We start from the raw sequence: 25,343 nt of genomic DNA on the forward strand, positions 1-25,343 counted from the left end.
CTTTTGACATTTCCAAGCCTCTTTTGGAGGAAAGGCATCTGGGGAAAAAGAAAAAAAATGTAGTCTTTTTGCTCATTAATCTTTTGTCCTTTCAGAGACAAAAGTCAGAGCCTCTCTCTAAGTGGATGGTCATGACATGGATGTTTGTTCCCCAGGAAGGTTGTCTCAACAACACCTGGAGGAGCACAGGGTAAGCCTTTGATGCATGCATCTCTTTCTGGAGCAATTCCTCACCCAAATCCCAATCAGTGCTTCCTGAAGAGACCTATTTGAAAACAGACTTTTCTTGTATTTACTCATACCTGAAAGAGAGCGTATGCTTAAAGAAGCAGGTCCTAAATGAATCTTCTTGTCTTTAACTGAAAGATCCTAAAGCAAGATTCTTGCCTTGAAATAGAAAGAACCAAAATAATTTTTTACACCTTCTTGTCCAAAATTATTCAGGACCGATGGGAAACAATCCATGCTGAATAAGAGAACCAACAAAAAAATTGCTACTACTGGATGATTCCACACACAAGTTTTTACATATTGATCCTGTCTTTACTTGAAAAAAGTGAGTCTTTCAAGAAGTACTTGCAGGTTTTTTTGATCTTCTTAAATAGATTCTGTCAGCATCTCAATTTATTGAAAAGAAAGATTAGTTTTTCCACAGATATGGCAATTAGATTTTTTTTCCCCATAATTTAGAATTTTCCATTTTAGGTATTTAGAACTGCCATATTAATAAAATGTCTTTTATTTGAAGGGAGAGACTATTCAATCCAAACAAAGATAACAAGAGCATTCTTTCATTTGAATTCCAGATGATGCAAGGCTGATATTACCCGTGACTCGCCCAGGTGCAAAATTAGTGATAAACAGCAGTGACAACCTCTTGTACTATCCCCAGCGCTTCTGTCACTTCATGATCCATTTCTAATGTGTCATTCTGAAACAAATAGCACATGGCATATTTGCTGAGGTACTTTGGAAAGAAGCACTAGGGTAGTACCTTAGCCGATTCAGGAAATCCCCTGGAATTTAAACACTGAGACCATGTTTGGGCATTGCCTAACAATAGTTTTGCAATTGCAACTTCAAGTATTGTTTTTTATCTAATAATGCTCCAAGCAATTTTCAATGAGACACTGGAAAATACCATAACTGTACAGGAGTACAGTTCAGGAGTTGGCATCTCTTTGGGTTCACAGCATCACAAAACGGTTGAGTTAGAAAGGACCTCTGGAAGTTGTCTTGTCCAACTACCCTGCTCAAGCAGGGCCACCCAGAGCTGGTTACCAAGGACTGTGTCCAGACAGCTTTTGAAGATCTCCAGGGAAAGCGACATCTCAACTTGTATACACTGCTCACTCACCCTCCCACTGAAAGATTGTTTCCTGATGTTCTGAGAGAATCTCCTGTGTTTCAATTTGTGCCCATTGCCTGGCCAATTTCCTCTGGGCACGACTGAAAAAAGGCTGGCTCCATCCTCTTTGTACACTTCCTTTTGTTATTTATATACATTGGAAATGTTCCCCTGTGTCCTCTCCAGGCTGAACAGTCCCTGCTCTCAGTCTATTCTTGCAGGAAATGTGATCCAACTCCTTCATCATCTTAGTGACACCCCACTGGGCTTTCCTCAAAAGCTCTATAATTAAACATTTTGATTAAAAACAATGTTTTCCACTTAAAACTACAATTTGCAGACTCTCTTCCTTGTTTTCCCACTCATTACCAAAGCAGTCCTGTGTTGGCATTCAAGAAGATTCTGTTTCCTTCCTTTCTTCCCCATTTTCCTTTTTCTCCTGTTTCAGATTGTCCCTTGCACCAGATCAAATTGATGAAACACATCACGACTTGATAAGGAAATTTTCATTTAATGCCATCATTATTTCTGTGCCAAATATCAGTTCAAATGTCACAAAGCACCTAGAACAAGTCCTCTAACATTCACCCAAAAACATAACTATGAGGATATATGGAAAAAAATTAATTTGACATGCAGTTTGCCTAGGTTTTGAAGCAGAAAAGCAATTAAGAACATGAATCATGTTGTGGAAGATAAAAGCATGGGTGAAAACAGAAATACCCCGGGACTGGCTTCTGCTGAAAGCTGCAATCTGTCTGTACGTAGGAGGCCTTCAGAGTCTCTTTCCAGTGCTAAAGCTGCTTAGATCTGGGGGCAGGCTGATTCAGCAGTCTTGATCCACCTAGCAAAAGTGATGCCTCAGAGTGCACTGGTTCACAAAAGTGTCCTCCTCTCCTCCACATGGCGTTTGGGAGTGGGGGGTGCCCTCCGGTGCAATTTCACCAGCCCTGGACAATTACCACTGGGAACGAATGGGAGTATGCAGCAGAGATAATTGATGTCATGCACTGCCATCTGCTGTGTCTCTTCTCACACTACCACAGGAAACTCAAGCCTGGAAGATATGGAGCTCGAGACAAAACTATCACTGCATGTCATTCTCATTGGGTTTCAACAAGGGGTTGCATAAGGTTATGGATACAATACACAAAAGGATACAAAAGGCATGTATGTCCTCTAAAGGTCCAAATTTTTACACAGCAAAAGAGACTGTTCATATTTTTTCTTTTTGAAAACAGGCATTTAATGTGTACTAGCACATTAATGAGTGAAAGCGTATGTAAACTAGAATAATCATCATTGTCATAAGATGCTTTAAGAATATTTGGATGTGCTGCTGACTTTTATCCTATCCGAAAATTTATATTAAATCCAAGAGTGAGACCCAGAAAACCTGTCAAATATATTTGAATATATTCCAGCTCAGAATCTCCCCGGGACAGTAGCTACACTCTATTTATAGATAAAAAGCTAGTTGATGATCTGAAGGAGCAGCTGGCCTTTTGAAGTGCTAAGAGCAGACCACAAAGTGTTACATGGCAATTGCAGAGTGAGAAAAGACATAGACTCAGGACAGTGCAGGACTTTGTGAAGGAAACAGGAGTTTCATCATGGAAAGACTGGGAATATTGGCACCCCTGCCATACTCCTGCCAACTTCAATAGGACAAGTCATGGCATAACATTCTTCTCTCTGTAAAATGGGTATAATCCCCTAGTACCTTGCTGCATTATGCTGGAGATCTCCTTTATCCAAAAAAGTTATAACATTTGTTCATTTAATATCTATTCCTCCTTTCCATCCAGGTTCTGTAATCTCTCCATACATTCTACCATGGATCCATCCCATAACATGTTTTGTAGTCCCACCTGGTTTTTTATCGTCTTCATTGTATTTTTCTCTAACTGAACATTGTAATGGTATACAAAGCTGAAGAATTTCTATTGGAAAAGCAAAATTTCCTTACCTACACCTTTGCTTTCCTACCTACCTTACACAAAAACACGATTGAAGTCCAGTAGAACCAACCACTCTGCTTGGTTCTACCAGACTTCAGTCTTACTTTTGCATCAGAGCAGTGGAGGTTAAGTGATGAAAGTTGAGTCAGTGCTAAGAATGAGTGATAATTTTAAAGCTATTTTTTTTCGTTATTCTTTCTAATATTTCTTCGTTATGTCTTGGTACCTCAATGCCTCAATGCCTGAAATCTTCTACAGTCTAAAATTATTTGCCATTTTTACCGGAGTTTACACAGGTGGGTTTGTTTCCTCAGTCAAACACCAATGACTCTGTGTGGACAATAACAGGTTCTATGATGCTGGTACAATTTTCAGTTTGTGGGACATGGCATTATAACACTTAACCTGGATACATATGAACTACAAGAAGCTGCTATCCAAGGGTGTAGAATGGCCTGGCAAACCATACCAGGGGAGTTACGTGCAGCTTTTATCAGGGTGGAGCTATGAATCATGTATAGTCCCACAGGATATACCTGGAGTCCATTGCAACTCAGTATTGTCATATCTGCTCTGGGATTATCACATTTGCAGATATGAAAACATATTGAAAGGCTGATATAGAACTCAAAATGATCATGATAAATCAGAGGCACGGTCCAACAGAAATAAAATATTCAAAGGAGATGTGCAGAATTTACTGTAGTTAGATAAGGACTGTCAGCTGCACAGGTGCTGGATGGCAGATGACTAATCAGCTCTGAAAAAAAGGAGCTGGCAGTTACTATGGATCACAAGCTGAACATGAGTCAACAACATCATGATACTACAAAAAAAGAAAAACATCGCACTGAGGTGAAAAAATAGAAAATTAGTCTGCAGCACTGGCAGGATCATCTCTTCATCCTACACAGCACTGGCCAGACTTCAGCTGGGGAGCTGCACTGAGTGATGCTCTTAAAGAAATCTTCCAGCTTCTGGGCAAGAGTCTCCAGGAGACTGATGATTGAATGAGGTCTGGAACATAATCTGTGAAGAAGAAAAGAGGATATTTGACCTCTTCATCTATAGCAGAAAAGAGTCAAAAGGAACATGAGAACACTACAACATGTGCTCAGCAAAACTATGAAATTGCTGTCTTTGAGGATTGGCAAACCTGATTGAATGAGGTGTAATTCAGCCTGCAGTCCTAGCAACTTGAAAATCCTGTAGGATAAGAACACTTCTGTGAAGACATACTGAGAAAGTAGGGGATATTCAGCCTGGAGAACAGAAGGTTGTGAGACCTCACAGCTTCCAATACCTTAAGGGGGCCTACAAGAGAAGCAGAAAGGAACACTTAATCAGCAACTGTAGTGATAAGACAAGGAGCAATGAGTTCAAACTGAAATAAGGGAAAGTCAAGTTTGGTATACAGCAAAAATTCTTAACAGCGAGGATGCTGAACACTGGAACAGGTTGCCCAGAGAAATTGTTGATGCCCCATCCCTGGAAGAGTTCAAGGCCAGGTTGGATGGGGTTCTGAGCAACTGGGGCCCCATCTCATAGCAGGGGGACTGGAATTAGATCCTCTTTTATGTCACTTCCAACCCAAACCATTCTATGATTCTAGCATTCTATGTCATTGGGAGGAAGGGCTCCACGTCTTTGAGTTTTCAGGTTGGGAATGTTTAGTTTTGTTTGGTTTTGCAGGGTAGAGGTCTGTTTGGATTTTGACTGCTGAAAAAGTCTCTGTTGGCAAGAACAACTCCCTTCCCACACAGAGGTATTTGCAATAGAGATTTACACCAAATTGCACAGAGTGAAATCTATGCAAACACCAGCAGCAGACACCCCCCAGAGAGGAGTTTTATTGGAAGTGCTGACTGCAATGCACACTAAATACTCCCTTGTTTCTACCTCAGTTCATAACCAAACGCAGCAGTAATGGAACTTCTGCCCTGATCTCTAGGACATAGCCCTAGAAAGAATTCACCACACCGGGTTTTCCATTCCTTTCCCTTTTTTTCTCCCCCCAAGGTAAAAGCTCCATTTTGTCTTGTTTACTACTCATCAAAACCTTTATATTTAAAGAAATCTGTTTCTTATAGTTAGGGTATTTAGTTATATTGTGTGTGTGCTTCATTCCTAGTTGTTAAAAGTCTCTTTAAGAACCCAGTGGCTGGCATTCATTTTTTGTCTTGTTGGGTTTTTTTAAGATCATTGTAAAAATATTTCTTTGGGGGCTGAGGAGTGAACATACGTAAAAAATTAAACTTTACTAAAAAATAAACTTTATAAAAATATCCAAGAGCAGTGGTCACCCAGTGCTGGCATAATGCCAGATTTGACGCTATCTCTAACTTACTGGCAAGCTGTTTGCAGGGATATTTCTGATATAATTTCCTTATATCCATTGCAAATTTCCTTTTTATAAGGTGTTAGGTTCTATACTGCAGCTCTGGGAGCTATATTAAAGGATCTTATTATAGGACAGAAACAACAAGATATCTAGAAAGCTGGAGTGGAAGGTAAATATTTGTAGGAAATCCACGGGGATTCCACAGAGATTGCCTTTCAGTGGTTTCATGTATTATGTATGTTAAAAACACCATCTGGAATCCCAATAAGCATACCAAATAATATAACAGAATTTGGTTAAATAGGGAAACCTCTAAACATACAGGGAAAATTTCTCCATATAAAGATCACTCTTGTCTTCAACAAGTCAACATCAAATACCATCCTGCCCTCACTTGTTTTTGCCTACATTCATCTCTCTTACCAGAGAGAGGTACACAGTCACCACAGAGTAGCTTAATGGGGATGGAAGGAGAAAGGCAACAAAACATGAACGTTTTTTTCCAAATAGGATAAAGATGTGCATTTTCCTAGGTCAAGTATAGGAAGATCTAAGAAAGACACTAAGCTCCTGCTCTAACTGTTAAATTCAGTGCCTAGAGATGGTGAGAATAAATGCAGCCAACAGGGCTGCCTACAACATGTGGAGCAGCCTTTAAAGAGGGTGGAGGTTCATGCCTCAGTTAACACAGACTCTTGCAAAAGCCAAGCTCTCCCCGAGGTTTTAATGGCACCTGAAGGAAACAGATTAAGTCTTTAAGACTGTGTAAATTCGTGACAGAGAAAATGAGAAACACATATCTTGGTTAACATAAGTATAGCAACCTTCTATACATCCACAAAAGACACAGACAGATATTACTATGGATTCAAAACAAAGTGCAAAGCAAAGTGTTTCCCTCTGGGTTGTCAGCATCCTTCTTCAGCTGTCCAGTTGTTTCATATCTGAATAAAAAACCCTCCATTTATTTATGTAGTCACACTGACACCAGGGTTTTCTACAGAATCTCTCCTCATGTTGCCTCTGCACTCCACCTGGTTCCACTTAAGCTCATTAGTGAGGAATGATACCCCACAGGGTGGTTCCCAGCAGTGCTGGTCCTTTGCTCACAGAGCAGGGCCAGCTGCTCTCCTGCATCCTGCCGTGTCAGGGCAGGCTGCTGCCTGAGCTTGTGGTGCTGGACTCTGACAATAGGCAGGGACTACAACTCACAGTTTTGCCACTGGCCTAACTTCAAACATCCTCAGCATGGACACAGTAACGGGGCTGTTTACCTCTCTGAGGTAAAAAAAGTTGCTTCCAACTTACCTAAACTTATTTGGTGATGTTGAACTAATAAAACAAACCCTGAATAGCCTATTTTTAAAAACTGTTCATGTCTCTGTGTGCTGTAAATACTGTGATGTTTACTGCAGGGAAGCTGAAATTATGGAGACACCATGAGAGAAAATGAAAGGAAAATATCAAAGTATGCATTAAAAAACCCACTTGACATGTTTGCAAATAGACTTTCAAAACTTTTCAAACTTTTTGTTGCTGAAATTATGGTTGTTGATTATTATCAGCCAGCACATGTTTATCATGAGCTGTAAGATCAGAACAAAATAAAGCAGTTCCTAGAAAGAAAAATTACATGTGACTGCAAAATACCCCAAGAGAGGCTGATCTTTTCAGTGAGTGGTTTCTAAGAGTAAGGGCAATAATTTGTAACTGATTTTCCTTGTACATGCTCATCACCAGAGGGAAACATTTATCTGATGGTTGGTCTGCAGTGGAAGACAAAGTCAATCCACAGGCAAAGGGCACAGCTGGGCAGGCACCACCCTTGCTCAAGTCAAGGCAATAACCTGTGAGTGTGGGTCAACAGGGTGCAAGACCAGGTACAGACACAAGTTTAACCCAACTCAGGCAGGGACCAGCTTAAACACAGTTTCCAAAGCAAGGTGGGGGAAGCTGCAAACAGGACTTCCCTTGAATGAAGCTGGACCATGTCCCCCAGCTGCCAGGCAGGATGCACACCATGAAAACCTGATGCAACTGCAGAAACCTCTGCTGTCATGACTTAAATATATCTTGCATATGTCTGAGCTAGCATTAGCTCTTTTCCCCTAGTTTCTCATGCTTCAGCAAGAAATTCAAGTGTTCTAAGATACTGCAAGGAAAACTAGCAGCGCTCTAGTGCTTTGACAGCTGTGAAATATATCATGCTGTTTTCACAAATGGCTTTCCATTGCCTTTCCTCAGAAGATGTCCCAGCTAAATTTTGCAAACTCATGGGTACTTTGATAAGTATCAAATTACATAAGAGCTTATCTCTCAGGAGCAGATGAGCCCTTTGATATCAGTGAGTTTATTAGCTGATGCAGGATTTATCGAGTGCTTCCACAAATTCTCCACCCATCCTTACTGTCAGTGCATTTATATACATTTTAATGTACAAAGACTGGAACACATTGCATACAAACCATTTGACAGCTCCATCCTGGAGTAAAATTTTTATTCTTTTACTCAGGAATCCTTCTGTCTATCCTTCATCTCCATCAAAAGCAAACAAACTTTCCCAGTGACTGCTGCCCACCAGGAACCAAGTAGTTGCCTCGTTTCATATATAAACAGCAGTCAACTTTAATTAGCCTTTAATCTGTCAGTAGCCCTTTGGTAAGAAAACTACCCATTTATACTTCATTAATCATGTTTCAGCAGAGCAGGCCAGGATCTGCTAGTTCTGTGAGCAGAAACAGACTCTCTTGGGGGTTTTGGTTTGGGGTGTTTTTTTAAGGCCACAAACAAGGAAAAAGCATGAGTAGGTGTATGGACATGTGAGTGTGTTAATGAGTTCCATAGGAACTTGCCAGATGGAGGAGAGGCATTAATCTGCATTGCATGACATCACTGAGCAGATATTGGGAAGCACCACAGCCATTTCTTCTTAACCCTGCATTACATCTCTTCAGGCTGCACTGGACTTTACACTTTCAGAAAACCTCAAGACACAAAAACAGAACAAGAAAATAGAAAAGCTTTCAAGTTTTAGACAATGGAGACATTGCCTATTCTCATGACTGTTCAGTGAATGCTCTTAATTTGCTTTTGGGGGCTTTAACATTTTGGGGCAAAGGAGTTTGAGTTGCTTCAAAAGACAGACATTATATTAGATAGCTAAGTAAAAACTCTTATTTAAAAAGTCAGGTGAAATTTTTCTACTAGCTTCTGATCCATCTCAGTTTTTGTACATTCATAGCTAAAAATGCCCTGATCTCATTGAACACACTTATTGTAATCAGTGCAAAGTTCCCATGATTGTCACAAGTATGTGTAATAACAAACCAGAAGGATCAGAAGGTGACACAGAAGATTAATAAAGAAGAGCAAATCTCATGAAAGCTTATTAAAAAAAAATAAATAAAAAAATAAACCAAAAGGCTAAAGAAAAATCTGTGTTTCTCTTCCATCTTTTGATGTTCAACAGCTTCCACAAGAGCAAAAATGAAGACTTACATGTAAGTACTGTTGTAGGTGACATTTGAATTTTGGAAATACATTAAGTGCTTCTCATGCTTTCAGCTTGGTTTTGTCAGAGTCACTGATGAGTCTTTCCCAGATTGTCACTTTTCACTTTTGTTTTGCTCTTGAAGCAAGTGCCACACAGCTCAGTCATCCTGTCTTTCCCTTTCTTTGCCTAGACAGAGCAGTAGCAGGCTGGGTAAACTTCAACAAACTTCATGTTGTTTTTTAAGCTGCTGAGAAATACCCCTTTGGTGCCTGTGCTTGATTAACTATAGACTTGGAATCAACAGAGGAGAAAAATCTCATAAAACAGTGATGTATTTCACTGGCATATCTGATATAGCTACAGCAGCAGGATGCAGGCAGACTCAACAGATCATTTCTACACATGGGTGGGAGGCAGCTCCCCTCCCTCTGAACACAGAGTGTACCCACATCAAGGACAGAGATGGTCAATAAGACTCACACCCTGAAAAATACCTGTCTGCCTGATGAGAGGAACTCACCTGAACTAATTTACATGCTGGCCTTAGGATGACTCACTGCAGTTCAACATGATAAATCCCACTTGGGACACCTGAGCACTTGCACTCATTCCCTTATGGGAATGCAGCTCCCTGTGAGCTGGTGGAGGATCCCAAGAACCCTTGAACCACCCCAGCCAGAACATCACAATTTGACATGCAAACAGCACTTGACACACCACTAACACCTTACCCTGTCTCTCTCACTGCCAGACAGAATCTAAACTTGACAAAGGAACCACAGAAGTGGAATCATCTCTAACCATACCACCCCTGGCTGTCAAAAGCATCCACCTCCCCTCTCCCTAGCACTGAAGCCCTTCAAAACAAAGTCTCACTCCCAGACTACTCAATAGCCAGTCTTTTAAGTTGCAGGAATCATCAAAATATCATATTTCCAGAAGTCATCTCTCCGTGCTAGCGGCCCACAGGATCCAGTTCAGAGGGAGTCACCATTCTGGTGACTTCCTTGCAGGCAGCTTTGACAGCCCATCTCACTGCAGTTTCCCTGCCAGCCCCAAAATCTGCCAGCGCTTGGGGAGGTGAAGGATGGCAGCACTGGCAGGCTTAGGCTGCACAGGAGGAGCTCACTTCAGACATGCATGGCCCCATGCCTGGATGCCCTTGCAGCAGCATATCAACCTCTCATCCCCAGTGTCACAAACCCCCTGATCTTTTAATCTAAATGTTCACATCCTCACTCCCAAGAGTAAGAAACAGCTTATGCCTAGAAACCAACAATTGAAATCAAAGGACATTTCTCATCTGATGGTTAATGCTGTCCCCAGCAAGATCCCTTCTTTTCCTCAAGCCCCCTACCCAGCCACCAGCTCAGCAGGCACCACCTCATTTTCCCCCAGAAAGGCAGGATCAGACCTCAAGGCCCTGCTGCCTCAGCCTCCCACCCCAAGCTCAGCCCTGACATCCCCCATCTCTGCTCAGGCAGCCCAGCTCCAGCCTCCTCCCTTGTGCTGGTGGCACTGCAGAGGTACAGCCCAAACATCCTGCTGGAACCCAGGTCTATCCACATGCTGTGCTAATGGCCTGCATCACTATCTAGCCCATCAGTACCTACTAGTGCTTGCCACTCATTTTCAGGCATCATTTCACATTAATTACTGTTCTCTTATTTCATTAACAGCAGTAAAACGCTTTGATGAAGTCACTTCCCACCATGTCTCCATTTAAGTTCACCACTGGTACTTCTGAGATGAACAGCTCAGAGTTTGCAGCAATGGGTCAGTGAGAGCTGTAGACCTACAGATAGTCACATACTAATTTTGCATTATGGGAAATGGTGAAAAAGCTCTGACATTTGCTACTACTACATCTAAGAAAAAATGTAAACTGATGGAAAGCCAAAGGAAACACAGATGGGTTCTGTTTAATATGATGCCATATTGCAATTTAAAAAGGTCTTGTGCTGTGCTGTCTGACATGCTTCGCTTGGAAATGAAAACTTCTGGATTCCTCTCATTTCCTCTCCCCTAAACTAATGGCAGCAAACATTTGAAGCAATTGCTCCCCCTAAGCTTCACTCACTACTAAATTACAGACAATTTACAAAGTAGGTCAGAACCACGGAATGCTGTTTCCACGAAGATGCTCGATCTGGCACCCCGCTGAAGCTAATGAATCAACAAAATTTCATAAAATTTATTTTATTATTTTATTGATCTTTCCTTTTTTCCTGAGGAAAAAAGGCTAAGTCCCTACAGATACTTTTCAAAGGGACTAAACCCTAGCTAAAATCATTCTGAACTGTGTGGAAAAGACCAGAACAAACTTTCTAATAGGTATTACAGAACTGGTTGAAATGCAAGAGCATTTGCTGTGTTTAGAGATCTATGTTTAGAGATCTGTGTACTGTGCAAACTGTGCATGTTATTTCTCCTGATTTTATGCAGGATGCACAGGGCAGATTAAAATCCTAATGATGTTTTAGTCGTCCATATCCAAGAATCCATAGCTACGCTTAGGTACTGCATAACCATCAAGATACTGAAACTGCAGTCTCAAAACAATCCCTACTCAACACCTGCCCTCAAGTTTTTTTCATGAAGGGTACATGCTTGGCTCTCACTGGTGCAATTTTTTTGTACTTGAGCTCCAAAAGATTTTCAGCGCTGGTGACCTATTGAAAATGCAGGTCCCCCAACGAGGGGAGAGAATGATTCATCTGACTCCATCTTATCAGAAGGATAATTTATTACTTTATTATACTAAATTATATTAAAGAATACTATACTATACTATACTATACTATACTAAAGAATACAGAAAAGATACTTACTGAATACTAAAAAGATAGCAATAAAAACTCATTACTCTTTCCAGAGTCCCAATACAGCTTGGCCCTAGTTGGCCAATGAGTCACAACTCGCACCAGAGTCCAATCAGGCAGTCACCTTTGGGTAAACAATCTCCAAACACATTCCACATGAGCACAACACAGGAGAAGCAAATGAGATAAGAACTGTTTTCCTTTTCTTTGAGGCCTCTCTCGCTGCCTTTCCGCTTCCCAAGTGAAAAACCCTGGGCAAAGGAATTTTTTCAGAGAATGTGAATGGCACAGTGACCCCTTTTCTGTTTCCCAGGGTCCAACCTGCAGGACATTTTCAGAGCGTGAGCAGGCACGTCAGACATGCCCACATCACACAGCAGGTGCTCTGGACCATTATTTCCCCTGAGCAGTCCTGCTGACACAGTACTGACGTGTGTCAAGCAAAGCTCTAATGACTCTTTCTCAGAAGGTATTTTGATAAGCAGCTCTGTCTCTGAGTGGTTTTTTCCACACAGCTCGTTATCTACCAGGTGTCTCATGGCCAGGCAGCCACCTGCACAATAGGTTAACACTGACATTCATTGTCCAGATTGCTGATAGCTGCAGCACTCAGATATCTACTGAGTTGGCAGAGCTGACTCTAAGAGGTCACTTTCTAAAAAATTTTATTAAGCCTCTAAGAGGATCTCTCCCAAGGGCAACAATCACATTTGTGAATTTGTGTAAGATTTGCAGGAAAATTGAGATGCTGGTATATCCAGACATTTATAAAAGGTCATTAAGAATTTCCATTAGTGAGGAAGTAATTTGATAATAAAAGTTTGAGGGCATTCCATCAGAGGCAAATAAAGAAGGAATATTTAACATCAGATTAAATAATATGAGACCATTTTGCACCACATGGGTAACATTTGACTGCACTCCTAAAGCACTGTTGTGGGCAGTTTACCTGAGAAGAATGTCCACTAACTATGATTCCCCGGAAAAAAAAAAAAAAAATCTACACTACTGAAAGAAAAAAAAGGAATTTCACCCAGAAATGAGAATTATATGTGATGCTCCTCACAATGAGGAAAAGGTAGCCCAATGCAGAGCAAACAATATTGTAAAAATGGCACATTCAGAAAACATTTGAGGCAGAGAAGCGAAGGGTCTCAATGGATTTCATATGATAAATCAGAACAAACTGAGTGACCTGGTCCTTCACTAAATGAAAAAAAAACTGTTGGCAGGTGGCTTTTGCAAGGGCAATTCATTTACTACTTTATTTTTTTTCTTCAATCTTTCTGCTTCTATCTTCATTAAGAAAGTAAACTGGGCTCAGGTGGCTGACACAATTAACATCGGTGATAAAGTGGTAACAGCTCAGGCTAGAACAAAGACAAACTGGAGATTACTTACCTATGATACACAAACATTTAGTTCCACTTCCACTATCTCTAACCAACTCAGGGACCTGAATGAATTAATCTTTACACCTCTCAAAATTCATGGTGAAAAAGAGAAGTACCAGAACAATGCAAAACCCAATATAGTGCCCACATTTGAGAATGGAGAAAGGATGCAAAAATAGATATTGTAAAATGACTGACCTAAGTGTCATGCAAGGATAAATCCTGGAAAATATAAAGAAGATTTTTGTGACAATAGGGAGATAATCATCTAGCTGATATAAATTCTTTCAAGCCCAAACAGTGAAAAATAACAGAGCATGATTTCTCAATATGAAACTGGCAAAATAAATGGATCTGATTCTTGTGATCCCTTTGTGTAAAGAGAGCAGTGAATAATGTAGTAATGCTACTCATTGAAACCACCAGATTTAATTTCCCATCATGAAATCATGAAGCAAAACCTCAAAATCAAGGAATGAAGTGAAATGAACAGACTGGAAATGACATAGGCTGAAATAAAATGCAATTGAAATAAATAAAAAAAATTGAAAATAGAGTGCATGCAATTAATTGCAATGGATGACATGAGGTGCAGTGAAAAGGACCAAAGCATGCCAAATTGAGACTCATTGAAATCTTGAAATCTGGGAAAGCATTGAAACAAACAGGCAAGAGAAAACATATGATGAAAGAAATGCAATTATTAAAAAAAAAAAGAAAATTCAAAAAGTGAATACCATTACATGGAATGGCATGACATGAAGCGCAGTGAAATGGACAGTGAAATTTGCTGAAATGATATTCACTCACTGAAGTCACAAGATTTCATTTCCTTTAATGAAATGAATATTCATTAAAGGAGAAGAAATCTCAAAATCAGGTAACAAAGTGAAACAAACACAGGGAAGAGGAACTACAATGAATGGAATACAATCAAAAATAAAAAAAAAATTCTGAACTGAAGTGAAAACTATTCAATGAAATGGGATGCCCTCTTCAAGTTCACAGACTACTCAGCCTTTGACAGCCTTAGTTGGCTTTGGACTGAGAAACTGAATGTCCAGGGTGTCTGTCAGTGCTCTTCACCAGTCTTCATTGTCCCTAAGAGAGATGCATGATCTGAGTCATAAAGACACCAAACACAGTGGATGGAGCTTGTAGGTTTGGGAGGTTCATGTATTATTCCTAGTTCAGACTTCATTGTGTGCAGACAGAAAGTAACACAGGGAGAAAGAAAGTAGCACATTCTGAACCATAACAGTGATTTCCACATTTGTAATTAATGTTAATACGTTAATTATGAATGCATTAGAGTGAAATTATGCCATTTGCATTAGGAGTTATGCAATGTTAGTTTTATGACTGATGTAAAACAATCAGAGAACCAATTCAAAGTTTTCCATGTGGAAGGGCAATTGTTTTATCCTGTTGTTACTGGTTATCTCCAGTAGCTACATGATCATTTACCCTGGAGTGCTAGCACTCCAGCATGCTGAAAAGGATTATTTTGCTAAATTCAAATTCCAATTAGAAATTGTGAGTGGTTTTATTCCCTTTCCATCCCTTTTCCCAACAATCTCATTTTTTGCTCCTTCCTACAGCTGGAACACGTCTGTATATCAGCAGTGGGAGTTTGGCTTTATAATTTGTTCTCTCCAGGCCCACTGCCTTACCAAAGCATCCTGGTACCTCTGACAACTGACATGACAGTCAAGGAAAAGACCATGTTCCATTGCACCATGCAAAACATGCACGCAAAACGTGCTGTTAATTTTTGGCTTACAGATATCATAGTAAACAACTATATTGTAGACCACTGTGTCCTTGCTTCAGAGTTTGAGGAGGGGAACATAACCCAATCCAGCATACAGGGCAATGCAGACAGAGCCTTTACTTTGAACTAGAATGGGAGAAGCACACAAATAAGAAAGCTTATTTTCAGCAGGTTTTCCAGTCTGCATATCCTAACAACTTCTCTAATGGCTCTTTCCAGCATGTTGTTAGACCCTTTGCTTTATCTCTTTCTAAAGCTGTTAAGAGTCACACCCATTTCTAGAAAAGGGTTTCCACCAAGTCCCCCATGTAAAGTGATTTATTTTCATATTAATACTGTTATATCTATCTAGGCAAAAGAGAAGGATACATGTCAGACCTTATGTGTGAGCTGGTGTGCAGCCCCATAACCTTGAACCAAGGAGAAGAGGTGGTGACAGCGAGGCCTCAGCTGAGCATTGTTCTGTTTTGTCTCTCCCCTCGTTCATCCTTTTTGTGAAACCAATAAAATGCTTCAACCTGTCTTTCAAATTGCTTTTTCACACATCTGAGAGGATGCTGTGGAAGCATTGCTAATGATATGGTTTGCCTGAAAGTGCCTGAACGGATGATATATCATTTGGGGTAGTCTCAGATGAGCTAATCTCAAAGACAACTCATTAAATTGCAGTGGGAGAGAAAAATGTATTACCCTTTGACTCACACCAATGAACCTTCCTCTGCAAGGTTTTTGTTTAAGAACAGGGAAGCAGATGTAAGGGTGAGAGAGCAGGTGGCAGGGCAGGAGTTTGGGACTAAATGGGATACTAGAAAAAAAACTCTGGAGGATTAATTCTGACCTGGGAAAGATCTACTGAAATTCAGTTGTAATAAGGAGAGCACCACTAAGCAGAAAAAGGCAAAAATTGAGAGTTAATAAAGAATAGTCATGCTACAAAAATCTCACATGACACAGAAAGAGAGACAAAGTTGTTTTTCTAACTTAACCATCATCACTTGCATGTTCCCCTTGTCCAGAGCTGCCCATCTCCTCTTTCAAGGAGAACCTGTAGGTATAGATTCTGAAATACAAACAGAAAGATCAGCTCAGCAGGAAAAAAATGGTATTCCATTATTCACTTGGATGGGTTACTCACTGTATCAGAAAACAAAGGAGAAAATAATTTTTTTAAAAATCCATATAACAAAATAAACAAATAAAAAATCCATAAATATTTGGTAGCTTTCAATTGAAATTGCTCACAGTTACAGAAACAGTTTAAGGCGTTTAAAGAAGCTGCAGTGCAAAGAAATTCTTGACAGGTCCATATCTGGAAGTTTTAAATAAAAATTCAACCCTCAATAGCATAGAAATTTAAACAGGCCAGATGTTACGGGGATTTGGCATAGTTCAACGAGGGTAAAGTTACAAGTTTATTAACTACAGCAGCTGGTATTGAAGGATTTGCAATTTTTTTATGTAACACATAGCTGGTGCATGTAAGCACATGGGGGACATGGGAAAATGTTGTGAAAGCCCAACAAAACGAGAACTCATTTAAAAAAATTGGGAAAATGTGAAGTGTAAGGGGGTGTAATAAATTAAACGAACAGCAGAGGTCCTTGTTAAACAGCCTGCAGCCATACAAAGATGAAGAGATGCAATAAAGGTTCATTTATTTAGTTTGCCAGCAAGGATTTTTAAGAGCTTTTCTGAACTACAAAATCTTTTCAAATTATACCATTTGTAATTAAATCCATCTCCTTTGAACTAAATAGAATATGGGCCCTGTAGAGCTGTCCCCAGCTCACACATCTCCACAGCAGAGCTCCTGCAGTGAGTCTGAACTGGAACTTGGCAGCCCTGGGGAAGGACTGCTCTCCAGACAAGCTCATGAACCCATCCTGAAACCTCTTAAGAAAACATTTACATGGGTGATTAACTTATATTTAAACAATTTTATTAATTAACAGCGTGGATATAAAGAAATTACATCTTTAGATTTCACAACTATGTTTATCTAAAATAACACCAAAATGCCTCATAACACCTATTAGTTTCTTTTTTTCTTCCTCAAATACTTGAGAAAAGGGGTGAGTAGAGTGGTTTTGTTTCAGAGTAGTCAGACTTTTTCAAATAATAGCTTTAAGGAACAGCAGGCCTTGCTGAGGCATACTACTGTGCAGATGGTGGCATTCAAAATGCAATTTAACTTAAATGTAAAGGCAAAAAAGAAGAGCATGGGTTTGTTGATACTACATAAACTAGATTGCATTCCATCTGTCTGCATTGCAGATAGATTACTTTTTCATGGAAAATTATATATAGATAAATACATTCCTGGCATAAAAGCATCTAAGAGTAGCAAAGCACAGCAAATACATGAAAATAACTTGGTAGAAGTGTTTAACAAAACCACGTCAGCAAGCTGGATGCCCAGACTGCTACCAGCCTAAGCTTCAAGTTCTGCAGCCTGCATTTCACTTTATGGCATTCCCAAACCATCACCATTTGAGGTTCAAATTTTACACACTGTAGGATTTATCCCTCCCAGACTTTACCGGCTCAAGAGGAGAAACAAAAAATGCTCAGGTAAATTCTGGCAACCTTTTCTTCAAAATCTGGAAGTTTAGAGCACACATGTGATGGCAGTGACAGTGCAGCTTGTCTGTTAGTAATTGTTTTTCCTACCCAGTGAAAATCTGACCCAATTCAGTCAAGTCACAGAACCTTCAAAAGTAAAGTTTGTGCATGTTCAACAGAAGCTATGTTTACCTTTGCTGCTGAAGAATCTGAAGACCACACAATGAGGCATAAAACTGCACTATTGAGTTGCTCTAGAGTTGGTCCAGGAACCTCAGCTGAGAGGCAGATTTCTATATGTTTTTATTGGTCCTCCTGCTGGGTCTATGTGGAGCAGAAGAAAAAGCCTAACTCCATGATGCAAAGAGAGGTTTGTACTATCCATGTCTGACCAGCCACTCAGAATCACAGACATTTCCATCTTAACTTCTGTAGCTGTTTCACATTTACAGAGCTGGTTCAACTCGCCAAGTTGTTACAAAAACACAGTTACAAACTCTGAAAAACCCAGATTCTTGAGTAATGAGCGTTACAGAAAGCCCTGGAGAAATAAAATGCTTCATAAATCTACAGCATGCACTTCAGGGGTGTAGGATTGAGTGCAGTGACTTCTATTATGGTGGTGCTCTGAAAGGCAAAGTAGGTGCAGAGCTGCATTGTGTTGAGTTCTGTGGGTGGGGTCCCCCATCCCAGCCAGAGGTACCCATATGCCAATTTATAAACTGCTCATCATCCTGATTCCCTAAGAAAACACTGTCCATTCAGAAAAATTTATGCCTACTTAGGACATTATGCAGACCCTGTCCTGAAAAGTACAGTTTCACATATGAATTTGCCCACCTGTGTTTTCAGGCACAGATTCTGTGATGATACCAAACTTTCCAGCAGCTTTTAATAGTTAAGTAAACTCAGGAAACCACCTTTAGTAAAGATGCTTTTGTGAATATGAAATAGTTACAAATCAGTTCAGCTCTCTTTTTGTTTCGTATCGCTGTAGACAGAGAGAGAAGAGGCATGTTAAGAGTTGGAGTGGCATTACACAGCTTTTAGAAAAAGTGTCAGTGACATTCTCAACAACCCCATTTACCATGCCTAAGTCTGCAGAGTGGTTTGCATTCACCCACAGCGTGTGCTTGCCAGCATAGGAGTTAAAATGAACTGTCTCTCTGAAGCACCAGCCTCATTGATTACCCAGTCAAATGAGGTTTGATTCAGCACATCTCCAGTATAATTCCATCTCTAGTAAGCAAAAATATGTAATGATACTCCATCTTTTCACTCAGTTTGCATATGCTAAGCGCTGCCATTTTTTTAGTCACTTTTATTTTCTGTTTCCAAAAATTCTGTCATTCTGCTCTTATATTAAAACCCCACTTTGAAGATTTCTCAAGTTTCAGAGTCCTCCCCTGACAATATGCAAATATGGAGCTACCACATGAGAGCACTGCCAGTGAGTTTAGCCAGGAACACTTCAAACAGAATGCAGAGCAAATACCTGAAAACAATCTCCCATCTATCAGAGTTTTATATAACCAAATGATCCACTGATTTTCCAGTGAGGAGCTAAAGGCCAGTGAGTGAAGTGATGACCTTTGTTCCATATGTCTTGCCTTTAGCTGTCACTTACCATCCCTACACCAGCACATGCTCTGCCAACTAATCACACAGAGATTTGTGGTTGCTACACTTAAATCTTGGAAACTTGCCACATGTGTTCAGAAATTACAAGGGAAATTACAAACAGCTTCCCATATACATTAGTGCCCATTCTTCCAAGCAGTTTGAGATTCTTGAGTTTGGAGAAAGCTGAAAAATTCCCAATTTTTTACATATACTAAGGTCTTGCATAAAAATTTCATTTGCAAGAAATAGCTTTTCTTTTGAATTTCAATATTGTCTAGCAGGGACACATTTCTGCATGATACCATTCTCTGTATCCTTATTTATTCCTGAATGTAAAACATCACTCTAGCACCTCCCTCACTTAATGTGGTGTCACTTTTCCTGTTTCCAGGGTGACTGAGTTTTCCCTCAGCTGGACCAAGCGGAGGTGATGCATGCACCCTTCCGGGAATTGAATTCCATCCTCTAAAACATTCGCTGCTCTTTGTTCCATTTGTATGGAACATCCAGCCAGGGCTCTCTCCTCTAACTGTATCACTGCCTCACAAATCAAGGCATGAAGCCCTTCCTCATTCAAGAGGCTGTGTTTGTTGCCAAGGAGGATTCCACACAAAGGCAGAGAATTTAACTTGGCTTGTTTTGGTTTTGTTGTTGTTTTTTTTTTTTTTTTTAACCAGGTTAAAAAGACACAGACATCAACAGCAAGAGTTAGATCTGAATTTCTGCTCACTGTGTCATTTTCACCCTTAAAAAAAAAAATCATCTGGTGCATGAGTTCAACAAGAACAGAATTTAATTGTGCCAGATGAATGACGGAAGACTATAATGTTTAACTAAACCCCAGATAATTAAGGGGGGAAGCTTTATTTTATCAAATGGCACCTCTCTCTTTCAAGCAACTATGTATTTATTGGTATGGCTGCTTTTTCTGAACTTAATTAAATCAACAAAATCCCATATAAGCTTGCACAGCTGTATTGCCTTCCTGCAGTTTCAAACATTTTTACAATCTTGGGTGGAGCGTGAGATACCAGGTGCTTCAGCAACTAACTCTGAAAACAGAGTTAACAGATGTTATGCTCCCAAAGTGGAAATAAACATCTCTGCATTCCCATGACTAAAGCATCCTCTTTTATTCCTTACCAAGCAGCAATCAGAATACAGATTATTAACAAAATAAAACAAAATGCACTGCAGGGTAGGATAAAGAATTTTTAATGCTTCTGGGAAATAAAGAAGATAACATTTCTTCCTTTCTTTTTCCTGTCTGAATAAAAAGAATGCTGAAATGAAAAAAATATTATTGTGCAGCAGCTTCTCCCTTGATGTTGAGAAGTGAAACAGGCCTTTTAAAGCAGGTAAATATGCTATCATTTCTAAGTAGATCACTCTTTGAAGTGCTCAGTATTTTGAGAAGGGAGAGGAGGAGAAACATTTGAAAGATTAGGGAAACATTAAATTATTTTCAAGATGTTTAAACCTAAAAGTTAATCACATATACACAGATGGGTTATAAAACCAGATAATACAGTGGAAAAGCATTTCTAGAACTTTTTTTCACTTCTTGTTATTTTCTCAACAATCTAACACTAAATATAAATGAGTAGCCAAAATGAATGAAAAGAGCTGCTAGGTACCAAATAGCTTTCTGCACAGTGTGTGGTAAAATGGGATTACTGCAATGATTGAAAGGCAGATGAAACCTTTGGTAACTACAACAAATCTGTGTTGTGAGTTAGTGCCTGTTTGCTACAGTTGTGATTCCCCCCTCAGTCAGGTCTGTGACCATGCTGCCAGGGACCCCCACAGTGCAACATATGACCTTGTGACTGAGAATGCCCCTTCTGAGCCATTTCTAGCAACCCAAATATGCTCAAAGCTCAGCTACCAAAAGCTGGTCCTACAGTGTCGTGCTGGGACAACAACAGAGTCTCCCATAATTTCTTTTCATATTATTCTTATCACCCATCGTTGACATTTTCTGTCTCCATGTCAAGAAAGATCTCTCATTACAAGAACACTCACCATTGCAATCAGAAGCAAGCTGCAGGTGAAAAAGGAGGCATTTCCTGCCCATGGGAGAGCAGGAGAAAAGACTGCTCCTGCAAGTTGGATTTGAGGGTCAGCAGCCTGTGCTGGCTCCATGGCTTCACTCTCACACGCTGCAGAAAGCCAGACCATTGGTACAAGCTATGGCTGTGCACCCCCAGGCCAGCCTTAGAGGGCTTTATAGTCTCATTTGAAGAAGCCACCAGTCACTGGTGATTCCAAGTTCTGCAGCTGCCATCAGCCCTCAGCCTTCCTCCACCTCCAAATACCCACAGAAAAAATAGTACTAAAGCACTGCCAAAACCAAATCCTCCCAGACTACTGCCATCAAGGCCAAGCAGTGGAAACTGCTGAGAGAGGCAACACTCTACATGTTTTTGTGCCAAAATTCAAGTGTGTAATAACTAGGAATGTAGTCTCCTTTTTCTGCCACCTCTGAGAATGGGGCATCTCAGAAGGGCAACCCCAACCCCCTACCTACCCCTGACTGGAGAGCATGCCTACCCAAGGACTGTAGTTTGCATTCTACTGTCTCATTGTAGGGGAACAAAGAGACGAGGGGAATGAGAAGATATGACCACATAAAAACCAGACAGCAGATTTCCTTTCCCACTGGGCCCCCAAAAGTGATATACTGCCAGGAATTTCTCCTTTCAGCTTCCTGCACCCCCTCTTTCCTTCTGCATAATAATGCAGAGCATCAGGTGTACAGCTCAGCTCTGGAATGCCATGCACCAAAAATACCACACATCAGAAATGCCACAGTTTGGATGGAGGGCCTTACCACTAGTGCTGCACTTCACTTCTGCCTCCTTTAACATGAGCAGAAGACTGCACCTCCTGCAAGAAAGAGGCTACAGGGTAATGGCTATTTCTATTAACAGCTAAAAAAACAAACTTACAAACTTGTGAGACTTTGCTTTGGCTCATATCGGGTTTTCCTCAGTGTGTTCCCTTGATGCAGAGAAGGTCAGCTGCTGTCACTAAGAAATTAGCTATACCACATTTTCAGCTCCAGGTTGTGGCCTGAGAGTAACCACTGTAATTACTTTGGCTGTGATATCTCCTATTCTTCAGTTCTGCCATTCTAGACATAAGGCTAGCACATCTTTCTATGCCTGTGCTGGGAAGCAATGTCCACAAATAGTTTTATGTCCAGAAAACTTGAAACTATCTAATTTTATCAAGTTTATATTTACTTAAACTTGCTTCACCCATTCACTTTTTATCTTTATAACGCCTTTTTTTTTTTAATTTTAAATTCAGAAATGGTTGTTTCCCATAACTTTTTCAGCATCGCAACAGACCATGATGGAATATTTCCTAGTTGGCACAGGATATGAATTATAAGACACAAGATTATTAAATTTTCTCCTGCCTATGCATTTAGATTCCACCTTCACTAGTATTAACTCCCACTACTACTCTTTTGCCAGGTCCTCTGGACACTGGTGAGACACAAATACCTTGCTTTAACCACAGGAAAGCATGATTTGGGGAAGAAAAAGGCAATAATTCAAACATTACCAAAAGGCTTATGTCAGCTCTAAGCAAGGGTTAAAACAGCTGACAGAACAAGGAGTGTTTACTTTAGAAATCTACTTAGATCTGTCCTGGATCTATTCACTTCTAGCTCTTTGCTAAGACTGCTGGACAGCTGGCATCAGTATTTTACTCTTTCCTCAATATTTACAAATAGGTACATAAAAGTCAGAGGATGATGCTTTCAGAGATTTTCTAAATCCCTTCCTTTTGTATTTACCAGCCTGGGACATCTTGCAAGCCTGTCTCCTTGTAGGAAACACAGTTTAGTTGTATATGGGAACTGCTAGTTATGAACAACTTGGTGTGACTGAAAAGCAGCTGCTTTTCATTACCAGGATAAGCCTGATAAACATTCCAGTTAAACCTAGCACATATGATCTCTACAGGTCACAGTAGTTACCAGCAGACATTCATTTACAGAAATTATATTTGCACTGGCCTACCCACAATGCAATGGATAGGCTGGGAAATGAAATCCTCAAAAAAAACCACAACTGAGCTGCTGCTCTCAAAACCGAATCTCTTGTGTGTTTTAGAACTTTAAAAGGAAGGGAAAATATAATACTCATTTGTAATGAATAGCTGTCTCACTTTAAATACAAGGTGTTATCTCAGAGATGGGACATGAATATGCACAAGCTACACTGAAACAACTCTTTAAGACAGCAAAGTCAAAGGCGAGTCACCTGAATTTGGCACATTTCTGCACATCAATTAGGACACTGCTTCTAATTACAGAAATGGATAACAAGCTTGTCTGTGCTCGTCCAGTACACTAGAGGATGGTGTTCATTTAATGAGCATCCCACTGATAATTTGTTTTCTTCTCATTATTCACTCTCTGGGCCTCAGACTCATGTACAGCATGCTGTTCAGTTGTTCATTTTCCCGAGGGGTTTTTCCACAGGCTTGGCACAGCATCTGAGTGATTCATAAGCGGCATCCTTACATGTTGTGAGAACGTGGCTGTGTTTCACAAACAGGAATCTGAAACAGAGAGATATCCACAGGAAAAGTGCACGCTGATTTTGCAACACTGGTCATTGGAAAGTAGTTGCATGAATAAATTCTTGAGGAAGAAATACCCTGAGAATCAGGAGGTATGAAATGTCCCTGGCTGGTGGCAGCAGTTCTTTGGAACAGGTTTGGAACAGGGCACTGGGGAAGCAAATAATTGAGACAAGTTCAAAATTTGATCAGAAAAACACAAGGCAAAAAAAAAAAAAAATCCATTGAGGATTATATGATATAAAAATGACAACACTGGCTCAGAAGACAGTTCAGCACTAATTTTTGGAGTCAAGAAAAATACCACAGAGAATTATTACTGTGTGACACTCTTGTTCCTGTATGCTTTCCAGCAAGCCTGCTCCTGGCCACTGCCAGAGACAAGATGCAAGGAGGAGGGATTATTGGTGCTGGTCTGGCACAGCCACTCCCATCTCTGCTCTTAAACTAAACCTGGCTAAGCAACAGTTCTGAGTTTGGCCTGAGACTCTGAGATGGCTCCAGAGAGCTTTATCAACTATTAGGATGCTTTTAGTATACCAAGTAGCAATATGTTTGTCAGAAGGTGGATTGTGTATTTTAAGATCTCACTGGAATTCAAAGAGGCAACCAAATATTTTTGGTTGATAAGGTCCTGGCCTAAATGATCAGGTGATTAAGAGACTTTGGCTTTCAGATCTCAGTTCTCTCAGTGACACCTCTGATCTTGAAAATATTGGCCTTTGACTTCCTACAAACTCCCACAAAAATGCAGTAGCTTTTGATCACATAACTGGACAGTGACATAAGAAAAGGTATATATTAAATCTTTGCACTTTTCATACAACCTATTCAATATTCATGTATTCAATACTCCTAATAACATAAAATTAATGGCGTTAATATATGTAGCTTCTTTTAGGTAGGCCATGTTTATCTCAGATTTTTCCTGTCAGAAGTCACTAGATTTTTTTATATTATTATATTTTATTTCTTCCCTGGTATTCACCAAAGATTTGACATCTAACTATCATCATGAATCACACAAAGAACTGAGAATCCATCACCATATACTGGCAGAGGGATCTGTTGCCATTTTCTTGGAATGTCAGTGTGTCACCTTGTATTTAGGGAAAGAAGATTTTGATGCTGTATCTCTTGTTCCACTCTAAAGGATATTTACATAGGAAAAGTATTTTTGCCTTTCTTTGTCATACATTTTATGACCCTTTGAAAAACAAGAACACCAGCAAAATTATCTACACTTAGTTCTCTGCTGCCTGCAGATCTGTAAGAACAATGCCATAAAAGTCTGACCTGAAGGGATTTTCTAATGAGTCAATGATGTTTCTTTCATTGCTGAGAAACATCACCATCAAAAACAAGTTGGTGTAAGGATTTGCTTTGAATAAAGGTAAGTCAGAAAAGGTTTATAAGACCCAGA

At 40.0% G+C, this 25,343-nt stretch overlaps 1 long non-coding RNA gene across 1 annotated transcript in view; it reads right to left on the reverse strand.

The window, feature by feature from the left end:
- Positions 1-1,843: 1,843 nt before the first annotated feature.
- LOC132325209 (uncharacterized) overlaps positions 1,844-25,343 on the reverse strand; it is a 37,490-nt gene continuing 13,990 nt past the window's right edge. The window contains exons 2-3 of the long non-coding RNA XR_009485847.1: positions 4,466-4,623; positions 1,844-4,338 (exon numbers count right to left, since the gene is read on the reverse strand). This is a non-coding gene — a long non-coding RNA (uncharacterized LOC132325209). The remainder of the gene's footprint in view (positions 4,339-4,465; positions 4,624-25,343) is intronic.

Source organism: Haemorhous mexicanus, chromosome 3, assembly GCF_027477595.1.
Source record: "Haemorhous mexicanus isolate bHaeMex1 chromosome 3, bHaeMex1.pri, whole genome shotgun sequence".
Taxonomy (NCBI): Eukaryota; Metazoa; Chordata; class Aves; order Passeriformes; family Fringillidae; genus Haemorhous; species Haemorhous mexicanus.